We start from the raw sequence: 14,056 nt of genomic DNA, 5'->3' as shown, positions 1-14,056 counted from the left end.
ATTATTTAACATTCTAACTCTGGTGGAGAAACTTAGCTCCACTTCAACATGCCATTTTGCTCATAAGATGCTTCTTTGGTGTGCTCATAAGATGCTTCTTCAAAGATGCTTCTTTGGAACCTCTACAGCCAGATCTACCTTCCACTTTCAACGAGGTCTTTTCAGAGTGCAAAAAAATGTTTATGGACTTCTGGAGGGTTCCTCCTCCGCATAGTTGGTATTTCAGAAAACGACCTGGAAGTGCCCTGCTTTTTGAGGGACCTAGAAGCCAGCAGACTTGTTTATCTCGTTTTGCAAGTGGTCACTTGAGGTGTCTCTCGTATGTTCAGGGGCAAAAGACTTTTGGACTTTGCACTAAATGTAGGACTGCTCAGGCTTCGCCCGAGCATATTCTAAACTGTATCGATTTTAAGATCGACGAGGTTTTTTCAAAACCTCATCTGTTTTTAGACTTCCTGGACATTTTTGGACTTATGGAATTGGTCTAATTGGGATGGACCTCTTGGGGATAAGAAACAACGAAACATTTGTGTATGAAAGAAGATATAAATATCTCTATTCGCTATTTAAAAGATAACATTTTTTCTCAAACTGTGAAACATTTACTACCAACGGTACAGTGAAACATTAACCACTTTTAGAGGTAAAATATTTCATTGTTTATCAGTTTTATATTATATTATATGAATATAAAATATTTCAATGTACTATAAGGTGCAAAAGACATAATTCAATGCGACTCAATTCAAGGAGATGCAAAGGATTTGAAAATTATTTAACTTTTTATTTTAATCTTTAAAATTCAAACTATACATTTAGTTTGAAATTTTTAAATACTTTACTCTTTTATTATCAAAGAGATAGAAAGAAAGCAAATTATTTCTTTTTAAATTCTTTGTAATTACGAAATCCTCATTTAAGGTATCCGACTGATTTCAGCACAATTTTTTTTTTTAAAAAAGGCTCAATTAATATTTTAATTTCATGCTTGGAAATCAGGGGTCCTAAGATTATAAATTTAAAGTAAAGTTTAAAAAAGTATAAAATATTTTTCGAAATAAGGGCAAATTTGAGCTTAAAAACTACAAATTTTTCATGTCACGCTAACAGCTCTACAATAAATTGTGTAGCATAAATTTCAAAATATTTTTTTTCATACTAATAATTTACTTGCCTGTGTTTTGAACTAAAATCTTAAAAATTTAAGAAAAAAAAAGCAGTAATATGGGACTAAATACATTGTTTCATATTGATTTTTCTAAGAAAAATTCTAAATATTCTTACTTAAACATATTCATAACATATGATAACAAATAAACATACAATAACAAATTCAAATTTAGACATTAGCTTTTAGTTCAAAACATCACTAATATTACACAAAATTTACGTTAAAAATGTCAAAGAATTTTGTACTAAACCTTTTGTAAAGTGAGTTATCGTAAAGTAATTTTTTTTCAAAATAAACCATCTTCATAAAATGTAAGAGAATTCTAAAATATAAGAAAATTTCGTCAACTAGACATTTAATAATTCAAAAATTAATTTCTGGAAAGGAATTTTATTTGTATTAAAATTATAATGTACTCAAATAAATAAGGTATAACATACTAAAAAAAAATTAGTTTTGTTTTCCCGAGTTTATTTCCGGTTATAGTTTCGTCTGTCAGCATACAACTACCTTCATTTCTAAAAATCGGAGGTAAAGATTTCCACCCAATCGGATACCTTAAAACAAAATCCGCAAAAAAAGTCTAGGAACACTCAATAAATTTAAGTTTTCTTTAAATGGGGTAAATGATTTTTGATTTTCGGAATTACATTTTAAAGGTTAAAAATAGAACACAAAACCAGCCCTAAGTATATTAGGAAACTTTCACTGAATTGCTTTTCTCTTTCATAGGCATCACGGAAGGGCGTTCCTGGACACCAACTGTGTTATCGATGAAAAAAAAAATTAAAAAAAGATATCACTTCAAAGACGAAACACACGAAATCCCCCTAAGGGATTGATGATAAACCAAGTCCGTATAGCATCTTCTGAAATTAGGTCTTCAGGGAGGATCAATTCCCAGCAAACGATGAGCGAGGTCAGGTCGAAGGTCCGGCACTCTACCGGAACAGGATTCCACTCTCCCTTTTATGCTAATTGGCGGAAGGAAAGATAAAATCCCATGATAGTAAAAGCTTCTTCTTTTTTTTTTAATTCTCTGCCTACTTTGCAATTACTAATCTTAACTACCACGCTGTGACACAACGTTAACCTACGATGTTTGGACCACAAACCACAAAAATTAAATATGATTTTTAAAAAAAATATGATAAATTTGAAAGTCTTGAAAAGAAAGGAAAAGCATTATGGAAACTTTTCAACGGAATCTCTTTGTAATCTTTCGACGGAAGATATCTGGGGCTTACACGTGTAGAAGTTTGGTGAATAAGGTTATAATCTTTAAAAAGTATGCTTTGTATTTGTTTTGTCATTACCCTATTTCAAACCACCTATCAAGACTATTTTCATAATATAATAAAAGGAAAGGTGTCATAATGATGCCACATATTTTTGTCAAGTGATTTTAATGTCATATTTGGAAATGTCATAGATATGTAGTACATTGTATGTAATTATTACCTTCTGCATTACAGACAGATTGGTATAGACATTATAATTAAAAAATGTTATGTAAATATTTAAAAAATTAGTGCTATCAGGCAAATGAAGGAGACCGATTGCGCCTTCATTGGGTCAAGAAGTTTTGAATAAAGTATCAAAATAATACAAGTGAATAAAAGGATTAAAAATATTATGAGCCAGTGCGACTCAAAAATGAGAACATAATTACACCATTTTTATGAGAATTTTATAACTCTTCGGGATTTTTAATGCATGTACAGTGCAGACAGAAAAAAAAAACGGACTACCCAGAATAACTTTTGATTTAATGATTGGATCTTCACGTTCTCTCAATCTTAATGGCTCGAGGGGGTGACTTCAAAAATGCTAATTACAGACGATATTAATCCAAACGATATTTTAAGTTACAAAATCAGACACGAAAATGTACTTTCTCAGATTAAATATACCTGTTTTTCGACGGATTCGGATTTCTGACCTCCCAAAATATAGCAGGTGACCGCATACTGGGAAATATGGGCCCTATAGTTTGGTCAGGAGAGCGATCCCGAGTTTGGACACCTTTGCATTAAATTTACTTTTTTGCATATTTCGCTATATTGCGAAAACTTTTTAACCGAATTGGAGAATTTTTGCACGCAATTATAATATTCGTTTATTTAAAGATAGTTTCATGCAAAATATATCTTTTAGTAAATATTTATTATTTTACTTAATAATGGCCAAAAAAAAATTTTGAATAGTAAAGTACACAATTTTTTTGCATCATTTTAAAGATTATAATGTTACAAGGCAAAATACAAAATGTAAGCAAAATCAGTTGAATAGTTCCTGAGAAATCGAGTTTTAAATATCTGAAATATTTGAAATTTAATTTTTTAGAAACTGTTCGACCGATTAAGCTCAAATTTTTTATTTTGCCGTATAAAATTACATTCGTTAAAATGATGCAAAAAATTGTATACCTTAATATTCAGAAATTTTTTCGATCATTCTTAAATAAAATAATAAGAAAAAATAATAAATATTTACTAAAAGTTATTTTTTGTATGGTGTTATCTTTAGATAAACAAATTTTATAATTGTGCGCAAAAATTTTTCAATTCTCTTAAGAGGTTCTCGAGATATTACGAAATACGCAAAAAGTAAAATTAACATTAAGGGGTCCTAACTTTGGATCGCTCTCCTGACTAAACTGTGGGGACCATATTTCCCAAATTGCCCCCAATATATTTTGAGGGTCAGAAATCTGAATCCATCAAAAAATATCTATATTTATTCAGAGAACATTTCTGTGTCCGATGTCGTAACTAAAAATATCGTATGCACATATTAATTTGCATGTTTGAGGTCCTCTCGAGCCATTAAGATTGAGTGCTGGAACGTTAAAATCCGATAATTAGATCAAATGTTATTCGGGGTGGTTCGTTGCTTTTTGCGCACACAGTACATCAATTTAAAAGGAATAAATTAGATTATCATCCCATTCATGTTTAATTACCCCTGACATGTTTTTACTAATACAGATACAGTGGCACAATTTTAACCTGTACAATGTTTTTATCGTTAGGTCACCAACCCAAAAGAAGCAACTCCGGTTGACTCATTGAAGACAACTAGATTTCGTTATGAAAAACGATCTTAAATTCTGTTATTACAAAGTAAACAGGCTATATTAATTTCACTCATTGACGGTGGTTAAAAGTTTTAAATATTATTAACGTCTTACTGATGAGACAATTTTATTAACATTGAAAAGTTAGATGAAAATTCGCACTTTTTTCACATGAAATTTGTTTGAACATGAAATAACTCACAATCAATATGGTGATTTTCGAATTACATGAAATAGATTAAACAGACAGCAGGGATCGCTTGCTACAAACTTTTAAAATAATGGGGCCCACCCAACAAAGAACCCAGTTCAATGACAGCGACCTTCCCTTTTATGGGTAAAAATATATTACAAAATCTTAGAGCATCATTGATTTAGAACGAATCGACATCCAGTAGACATTAATGCAAAGAAACGCATTTGTTTCAGTGTAACGTACAAAACGATCTCAGGAAGAAGAAAAAATCGCTGTTTGAGCAATTGACCCACAATTTGAAAAATCTATTAAATAAAAATAAAAAGATAAGTTTATGTGTGAAAAAATGAACACTAAATCAATGCCAAAAAATTCACAAAACTAATAAATTTATATTCAAATTTGTCAGGATATGTTAAATCAGGACTGTTTCACACGGAGGGCTAACAACCACAACTAAGCTAATTTAAAGAATTAACCATAAACAAAATCTTGCATTATAATTATAAACAGGATTTTGGTTTATTTTTTCAGGCTCAGCAGAAGAAAAAATAGGATAAAATTTTTAATTTTATTTAACAAAATTTCGATTGCAGCAAGGCGATCACAAGTTACCCATTGGTAAAATGGCTGTTGCCTAACTTTTTTTTCTTTGGAAAAGCAGCTTCATTGTGTTTTCATCTTGGACATTTTTAACTGTTAATCCTGAACTGCTCGGTACTTAATTTCACAGACATATTTTAAATGCAGCTCACATTTTGTGTAAATTCTTTTGATGATTGAACAGCCAATCGAGATCAATATTAACATTTTCGGATTGGTACAATGTTGTTTGAAAAAGATTGTAAGCTGCAACATACACCTGTTTCGAATTCACAAGTTCTTACATGAAATTAGATTTGAAAGCTAGACTTTTTTTTTTTCAATTTTACATGAATAGTGAGTGAATCATTTATATTGCGTGGAGACGGACGGTCTTATCTACGGTCTTGTGCAAGTCAGTGGGTACGTTGACAATGGATCATTTTATCCTTAACCGGTGATCAACACCCAGTTCTCGTTTTTGCATGAAAGGGATTCGGAGAGCCACCCTCCGCTCTTCGGTAGGATTCAATTTTGTCAACCACTTTGGTACTCTTATGAGGAACGGGATCCGTTTGTGAACGGAATCATTTCGTTTTTCCGTATGTGTGTAACGCTTAAGGTAATCCCGTAAACGTTCTTTGGCTTTAGCTTTTTAAGCCTCAGTAAGTTTAGGCCTTGTTTTTTTTTTTTTTTCCTTTGCTTTATTTCCGACCTTTAGGAGGACCGTGTCAAACAGTTTAGGACCCTCTTTATTTGTGATGTTCACTTAAATTAGTATTGAAAACGATCCAGTTTGAACTGTAGGTTAGAATTTCTGATTCTTAATGAAAACAATAAAAACAAAAAATATCGTTCAAATGATAAAATTCTCTTTTATTCACAACTCAAGAAGTATTTATGGGATCTCTCTGGTCCCATACCTCAAAAATAAACTCACCAGCTTAAAGCACAACAAAACTAAAAGTGGAAAAAAGAATTCTAAAGAAATTATCAAACAGCAGAGGTCGCCATAGCAACGCATGAAATGACGACGCATGCGCACTGTTTACTATTACTCTTGAAGACAGTTGAAAAGTGTGATGACGTCCAAATAAGATGTGCACGCCATTAAACCCAAAACAACACCCATTTTGCCAATGGGTAATACAGAATACATTTGCTTCATTCTGCTTATGAAAAAAGGTAACTTATTCTCCCCGAGTAATAAAATCAGTAACAAAGTTCATTTTGTAGATGGCACCGCAAGCTTGAGATATTATTAAACAATGTTTCTATCTTTATTACACTAACTGAAATATTTGCACAGACGTAAGTCGACTTTGTCTTCTGACTTCTTCTTATGTTTGCTGCAAATGTTTGTAATTCTGAAAACATTGTTTAATAATTTTTCTTGTTTTACAGTGCCATCTGTTGAGAAACTTTGTGTCGGATTTTGCAACTTAAGTAAAGCAAACAATAATTTCCTCAATGGAACGCTGCAAATCTTACCATCTCCTTCTGCCTTTTCTCAATTCTTTTTTCAAAACCGAACATCCACTGCACAGTGCATACTGGTAGGATATTAGATCAAAGATTAGACGTGCTATGTATTTTGGCTGAATGAACCCATAAAAACCCATGAGGTGTTGAGCAAGTTCATAGAAAAGTAGGTTCAAAATTGAACTACAATGCTGGTACATTGAATCATGCTTGTGCAAACTTTCTGCAACCTTGATATGTGTTCAATTGATGGTTCAGCACATTCCAATATTTCTAAAAGCGCACGTTTAAAATGTATTCATTAGTTTACAGAAACGCTAGTTTAAAACTATCTTTGAACAGTATGGATTAAAATAAGTTTATGAAAGAGAATAAAGACAGAGAAAGGGTAGATGATTAAAAATTATTTCAGGGAATGATGTACACTTGGAAATGTGCAAAAAAGAAAATAATAAAACAGAAATTTTTTTTCCACAAAAACCAGTATACTTCCTCAAATGCCATTCTTTTATAATAATCATTAAACATATCCTCAGACATTTTAAAATTTACATATTGTTCTTTATTAATCGTGTTTTCACAAATAAAAACAATATGAGAATTGTGTGTCTGAAAATGTAGTTTCTTTTAACAGGTGCTTCAATTAAAAAAGGCGTTGTTGGACACAGATTTTCCTTGGTATTCCCATCCTCAGGTTAGGAGATCTTTACGTTTTATGGATCAGTTCAAGGTAAACGGATACGAGAATATTTTTTATTTCTTTTTTCCTCACCTTTTATTCGTCACGATCTAACTACAATTGAGCAAATAAACTTAAAACCACAAACCATCAATGAGCATGCTTTATCTGTGTGTTTCTAATTTCTCTTTTAATTTGCGTTCTCTTTACATGAATTAAAACCATTATGATGAGTAATGCGCAAAATAAAATCCCTACATCCTGACTTTTGATTTAGTGATCGGAATTTCATGCACTGAGAGACAGTCTTAATGATTTTAGAGGTTAAACTGACCTTAAATATGCAAATAAATGTATGCGGACGAGGATTTAAGTTACCAAATCAGACTCCATAACTTTTTTTGAATACATATGCCTCTCTTTTTCAACGGATTTGGATTATTGACTTTCAAAATATGAAGAGTTAGTAGCCACAATTTGGAAAATATAGTTCCAGTAGTTTAGGCGAGAGAGCGTTCGAACGTTTGGATACCTAAATGTTAATTGTATTGTTAATGTTCCAGTTTTCTTAATGTTCCAGTAGTTTTGCGTATTTCTCCATATCTCCGGAAAGGCTTGATTGAATTTTGCATGCTTTTATAAAACACTTTTAAAAATAGATAATTATATATATATAAAAAGAATTTTTATAATTATTTTTGAATTACCAGATATACAAATTTGCGCAATATTAACAATCTGATTTTGAATGATAAAATCCATAATTTGAACGGAATCGGTCATGTTCTTGAGAAATGAAAATTCAAATATACGACTTCTGTATGACGAAATTAAACAGCGGATGTATTAATATTAATGAGTGATACTGGGGTAGAGTCATTTGCATTAGTTAATAGTTTTTAAAAGCAAATATAAAACTAGTTTTAAATTTAACTTTATTTCTAAATGTGTTTTTGAAAAATATTATTTATTAAATAATTATCAAATAGGTCATACGAGATATGTTTAAATCAGTTCAGTGATTAAACTGGCATTATCTTTCAACACATCACATTATCTTTGAGTCAAATTTTAAATTTACGCCCGTTGAGATTGAATTATTTCCACATCTATATCCTTATACTATTTTTGAGTTAAAGATTTGCAATTTTTTTAAAACTAAAATTATTGTATTGTATATATATAAGTAGCAAAAATATAGTAGTTTTTTCCCATAGACGTCCATTACTTTTTCTTTTAATTGACTCTGGTTGTATGAGGTTTCGATAAAAATTCAATATAAATGAACGATTGTACACGGGATCCTAAATTTGGCAGGTGGTTTTCAAAAATTCACATCTGAAAAATGATTAATGTTTTAAAAAAAATCTTGAAGCAAATTTATCTGACATGGCGAAAATTTTTCCTCCCAGAGTTCCAGGTCTTCGTTACTCAAAATTTTTTGAATAATATCACCGTAGATTGTTAGCCTGTAGGTCAAAAAAAATAAAAAAAATAATTGAAAATCAGATCCCAATTTTTCGAAATCTTAAATAAACAAAAATCAAATTATGATATTTTCGAAATACCTAACTAGAGGGCGAATTTAGCTCATGTAACAGAATGTATAGAGAATGACAGAATGTATAGAGAAACTTGATGCGCTATCTGACGAAAACCTTTCGGGTGAAAATCAGGAACTGTGGATGGAAAAATTCATGACTTATCACATAGTTTTGTCACAAGAATTGTATTTTCATTATCATTATTTTTTTAGCTTTAACCGGTTCTTTCGTAATAATTTTTTGAAAATCGTCGCAGTCTAGTTTAGGATATCCAGTGCATCAGGTCTGCTGTAAAATCTTAAGTAAATCAGGATCATTTGTACTTTAGTGGTGTTTGTACTTTAGTTCGGCCCCATAAGGATAAAATGACTTTAACATCTTTTTAACTAATAAGGATAATAAGCTTAATAAGGATCAATGACTTAAACATCTTTTTCGGTATGGGTTTAAGGAAAGAATGAACATATAGTTATTATGTATGAGCATTTTACACATGGACTGACGTTTTACGCATACTTGTTGCAATCCAATTTTTACACTATCTTTCACATGTACGGCTTCTAATTTTCACTTATTTGCTTTAAACTATTTGCCATAAACTGTTATTTTTAGACAACATCTTTTTAAAAATATAAGCTATTACTTCTCTAGCTATAGTTACTGATTTTTATTAGCAATATTTTCCATCCAACAAAATTTTTTTCTCATGAGTAAAAAATTAAAAAGAAAAAATTCACATTGATTCATCACACCTAACCTCGAAAACAATGGAACATATTTTGATCGTTTGCGTTATAAGAGGAAATCCAATAAAAGAAGTTTTTTTTTTAACATTCCCTCACCTTGAAAATTTCTCTTCACTAAAAATTAAACCAGCTTTTATTTACAGATAAGAAAGATATTATTTTACAATTTAGTCCCATCTTAACAGTAATTAAATATCCATATTTGAACAGTCTTTCCCATAGTTACCGTTTTTTTACATCTCAACAAGGTGTTTTCGGCTAAAATGCATAGAGGCGACCTTCTTCATAAGTAAAGGGAGTGGGTGTAATGATTGTATTCCGAGATATATCACGGGATTCTTTTTAAATAGGTCAAGGTTATCGTAACATAAATCAACATTATATTTCGATCGTTTGTATTTATAAGAGAAAAAAACACACCATGAAATCTTGATTTTTAAACAAGGTAAAAATATCCATTAATAATCAAAATACCATTTTTTTTCATAGAAAAGTCAACACTAAATATTTTTGCTTAGAAAGTTTACTCAAAAATATTAAAGTACATTATCAAAAATTGCAAACAGAAAATTATTTTTTCAGCGGTTATGTTAAATTGATATCCACATATTTCGATCATTTGCAATGATGAGAGAAAAAAAACATGAAATCTTGATTTTTAAACAAGGTAAAAATATTCATTATTAATCAAAATACCTTTTTTTTGCATAGAAAAGTCAACACAAAATATTTTTGCTTAGAAAGTTTACTCAAAACAGTAAATTATTTTCTCAGCCATTATCGTGAATTGATATAAACATATTTCGATCGTATGGAATAATGAGAGAGAAAAAAACATGAAATCTTGATTTTTAAACAAGGTAAAAATATCCTTTAATAATAAAAATACCTTTTTTTTTCATAGAAAAGTCAACACAAAATATTTTTGCTTAGAAAGTTTACTCAAAAATAACCATGTAAAGGATCAAAAATAGTAGCAGCAAATTATTTTTTCAGCTGTGAACTTATTTTAAATTAATAACTAAACATGATATTTTGATCATTTGGATTTATTAGAGGAAAAAAAACACGAATTCTTTATTTTCAAGCAATGTAAAATTATCCATTAATAATTATAATACCTCTTTTTGTTTTCTACTGTTTCTGTTTCTTCTGTTGATAAAATAGTCTACATTGGATATTTTTGCTTTGATCGTTTACTCAAAAATAATGAAATAAAAATAGTAATTTTCAAATTATTTTTTTCCAGCTATTATATTTTGCAGATACTAATTTTCTTTTTTTTACTTAAGAAAACATTACAATAATTTGAAATGTAATTTAAGCCCGATAGTTTTATATTAAAAATATAAAATAAAACATTATTTTAAAAACTAAGTTTTTCAAATAAACTATAATAAAAAAGAATTTTTTTCTTCTATCTAACCTAAAAAAAAAAATAGGGCTCATCATTTTTAAAACACTTGGGCTGGAGAAATTTTGGCAAAGATCAAAATTTATTTTGAAGTCAACTCCCCTAGGTATTTTGACAAATATATTTTTCTTATTTCTAATCTGCTTGAAAAACGTTGTTTTTAAATGTTTCCTGAATCATTTTCCTCTTCGTCGGAAATTGGTCGTAATATTGTAATTTGTATCGGCATCAGACGCGGACTTTTATAAAATATGATCACTCTAGTTCCCAGATAGCACAGATTGTCATAGTGACGTCACAATGAAGTCAAAAACAGTCACAGGTGTGATCGTTTTAAATTGTCCCAAAAGTTCATAATGTGAATTTGACTTTATTTTGTGAAATTTTTACAGTGAATGACCGAAATCAAGAGAGTGTCGACTTTCACCGGTGAATGTCAACAATCACATAGTCCCTTAGGTGAATGTCTGAAATATTTGTTATATCCGATTTGATATAAATTTATTCGCTGATATTATAATATTTTTTCGATATTTTAATATCATTTGGGGACAGATTAGGAGAAATATCAGTGTTCGGAGTACCGGGCAGTGGCACTGAAGTCTAAAAAAACATCAGTGAAGGGTATACCGGGCAAATGTATACCGAGCAGTGGCTCTTAACCATACCTAGTATATATTTATCAAAGTATCTATGTGATTATCAACATTCACTGGTGGAAGTCAACAACCACCAATTTCGGTCATTCACAGTAGCAATATCACAGTAAAGTCTCTCTGAGTTTTCATTGTAATTTCTGACACTTAGTAGTCACTGATGTATTTTTTGCGACTTGTCTCATTCTGTTCTCATGCTTACTTTTTAGCGAATTTGTTTCACTAAAATCACGCGTATACTAATGCGACTTGTCTCATTAAATCTGCAATTTCACTTTACACATGCCAGTTACTTGAAAGATTTGAAAGAAGTTTTCAGCAACCATAATCACTTAAAATTATGAATATGGGAGTTTCAATGGAGTCACAACAATTACTTCCATTCACAATTACATTCCTGATTAAATAGTTTTGAAGGCCTCTGAATATGACTCTTCAAAAAAAAAAATTTTTTTATTACGAAGCAACTTGTTTATTGAAAAAAAAACAATTGTTCCCATACAATATTGCTCCACTGTCTTACACTCATAGTGTCAAAAAAGAAAAAAAATGTAAATCGACCCTTGTACAAATTACGCAACTGTACTTAAATAAATTTATCTTAATATTATTTATTTTAAGAAAGAATTCGCAGACCGAGGAGGAAGAATGGTCCATTTGCATCCATTTTTCACAAAAATGATGATTGGATCGCATACTGTTTCATTTTGAGAATTACTAGTTTCAAAAATCGATAACGTTACAAATCGGCTCTCCCCGAGAGTTATTACGCTGTGAAAACCATTCCGTTCCGAGAGCAAAATCATTTTTTTTCTTCTCTGATTCAGGTCTTATGGACAGAAATCCTTTTTCCCCCTTGTTCTTCATTTGGATGACTTTTCTTTCTCTTTTTAAAATACATCTCTATGTTTACATTTTCTTAAGATTCGTGTTAAAAATTCCAAATTATACGTAACTTTTACAGCCGGAAACAATCTCGATAAGATTTATTTTAATCAAAAATATTATTAAACGAGAATAAAAGCAATTCTATTTTTGAATGAATTATACAGAGATTTTTGTACCTTTAAAACATTTTGTAATAAGCAATTATGCAATTTTTTTTCCTTCTTTAAATTTTGCTTCATCCTATTTGCGTACAATTTGACTAATATTATTTTTACACAGTACAGCTATTTTCTCAAATAAAACATCACCATTTCATAAATCAACTCAATTGTATAAGTAATATAAATTATGTATAAATCATTTTCTTTTCTATTTTCTATCACGATTTCGTGAGGGAGGAATTTTATTTCAATAAACAGCATAGAAGAAGCTAAAAATTACAATTACATGTTTCGAGATATCTATGTTTTAAAGAAACCTGAATTGACACTTAAGGTCAAATACCAATTATTTTTCAATTATTGCTTCTCAAAAATAAAAATTGTTTATTCTAAATTGACTCAAAAATAATTTTTTTCTGCTTTGAGAATGCTAAAAATGATTTTAATATTTTCAAATAGTGATTTCAAAGAGTTTGCATTCTTTAATTAAACTAAATTAAAAAATATCCCTTTTGTAAGCTACCGTATATGTGATAAATATAAATTAAATGTGGAAATTATGGAACTCTCTGTAAGTGTTGCTGATCCCGATAGTGTCTCTTACAAAATATCAAGTTTCAATAGCTACTGCCAAAATATAAATATATTGTAAAAATTAATCAAGTATCTATGTATTTAAAAGATATGAGTATCCCAGATGGCTTAAAACGAGTAATAAAGGAGTAAAGAAGAACCATACTACCCCTTCAAAATGGAATTTTAAATTAAAAAACTTTCGGCCTCACATTCTTATTTATTTAGCTTAAGGTAAACAAAAATAATTTTATTAAACAAATCGCATGATAATGCGCGAATAAAGCAATTTATAGAAATTTGTTTTTACAAATATTCAGAATTAAATGTCACTAATTTATATTTTGAGATTTTTTAATTTAAAAAATATAGGAAAAAAGCTGAAAAATCAATTTTAAAATCATAGGATAATTCTATCCTTTATTATTAAAATTTTAGAAAATTATAAACATATGGAACCTTGGTTGATAAATTGGGTTCACTTATTTCACTATACTCTTGCATATTGATTCAATTATGGAAAGTTTGAACCAGTTGTTTAAGTTAAAACTATATTTTTCATTAAAAATGTAAAAGTTAAAAGCTATTCATGCATTTATTTTTAGTTTAAAAACATTATGCAAGTTGTAAATATAAATACGAAACTATCTTTATTGGAGTAACTTCATTTTAACTATTCATACAGGGAATTAAAAATATTACAAAAATATTCTAAATATAGATAAGAAAAGGTATTTAATGACCCTATGCAGCTCTAATCTTTCAATTTAGTTCTTTTACATGGTCTTTTAATACTCTTAGCAGTGAAACAGCTTAATTGAAAGTAATACAGTGTTTTTTTTTAACAACGGCTTACTTTTGATCATTGTTTCTAGCTCTAAATTA

Source organism: Parasteatoda tepidariorum, chromosome 1, assembly GCF_982258835.1.
Source record: "Parasteatoda tepidariorum strain Cologne lab strain chromosome 1, Ptep-v5.0, whole genome shotgun sequence".
Classification (NCBI taxonomy): Eukaryota; Metazoa; Arthropoda; class Arachnida; order Araneae; family Theridiidae; genus Parasteatoda; species Parasteatoda tepidariorum.
Note: the sequence above shows the minus strand (reverse complement) of the source record.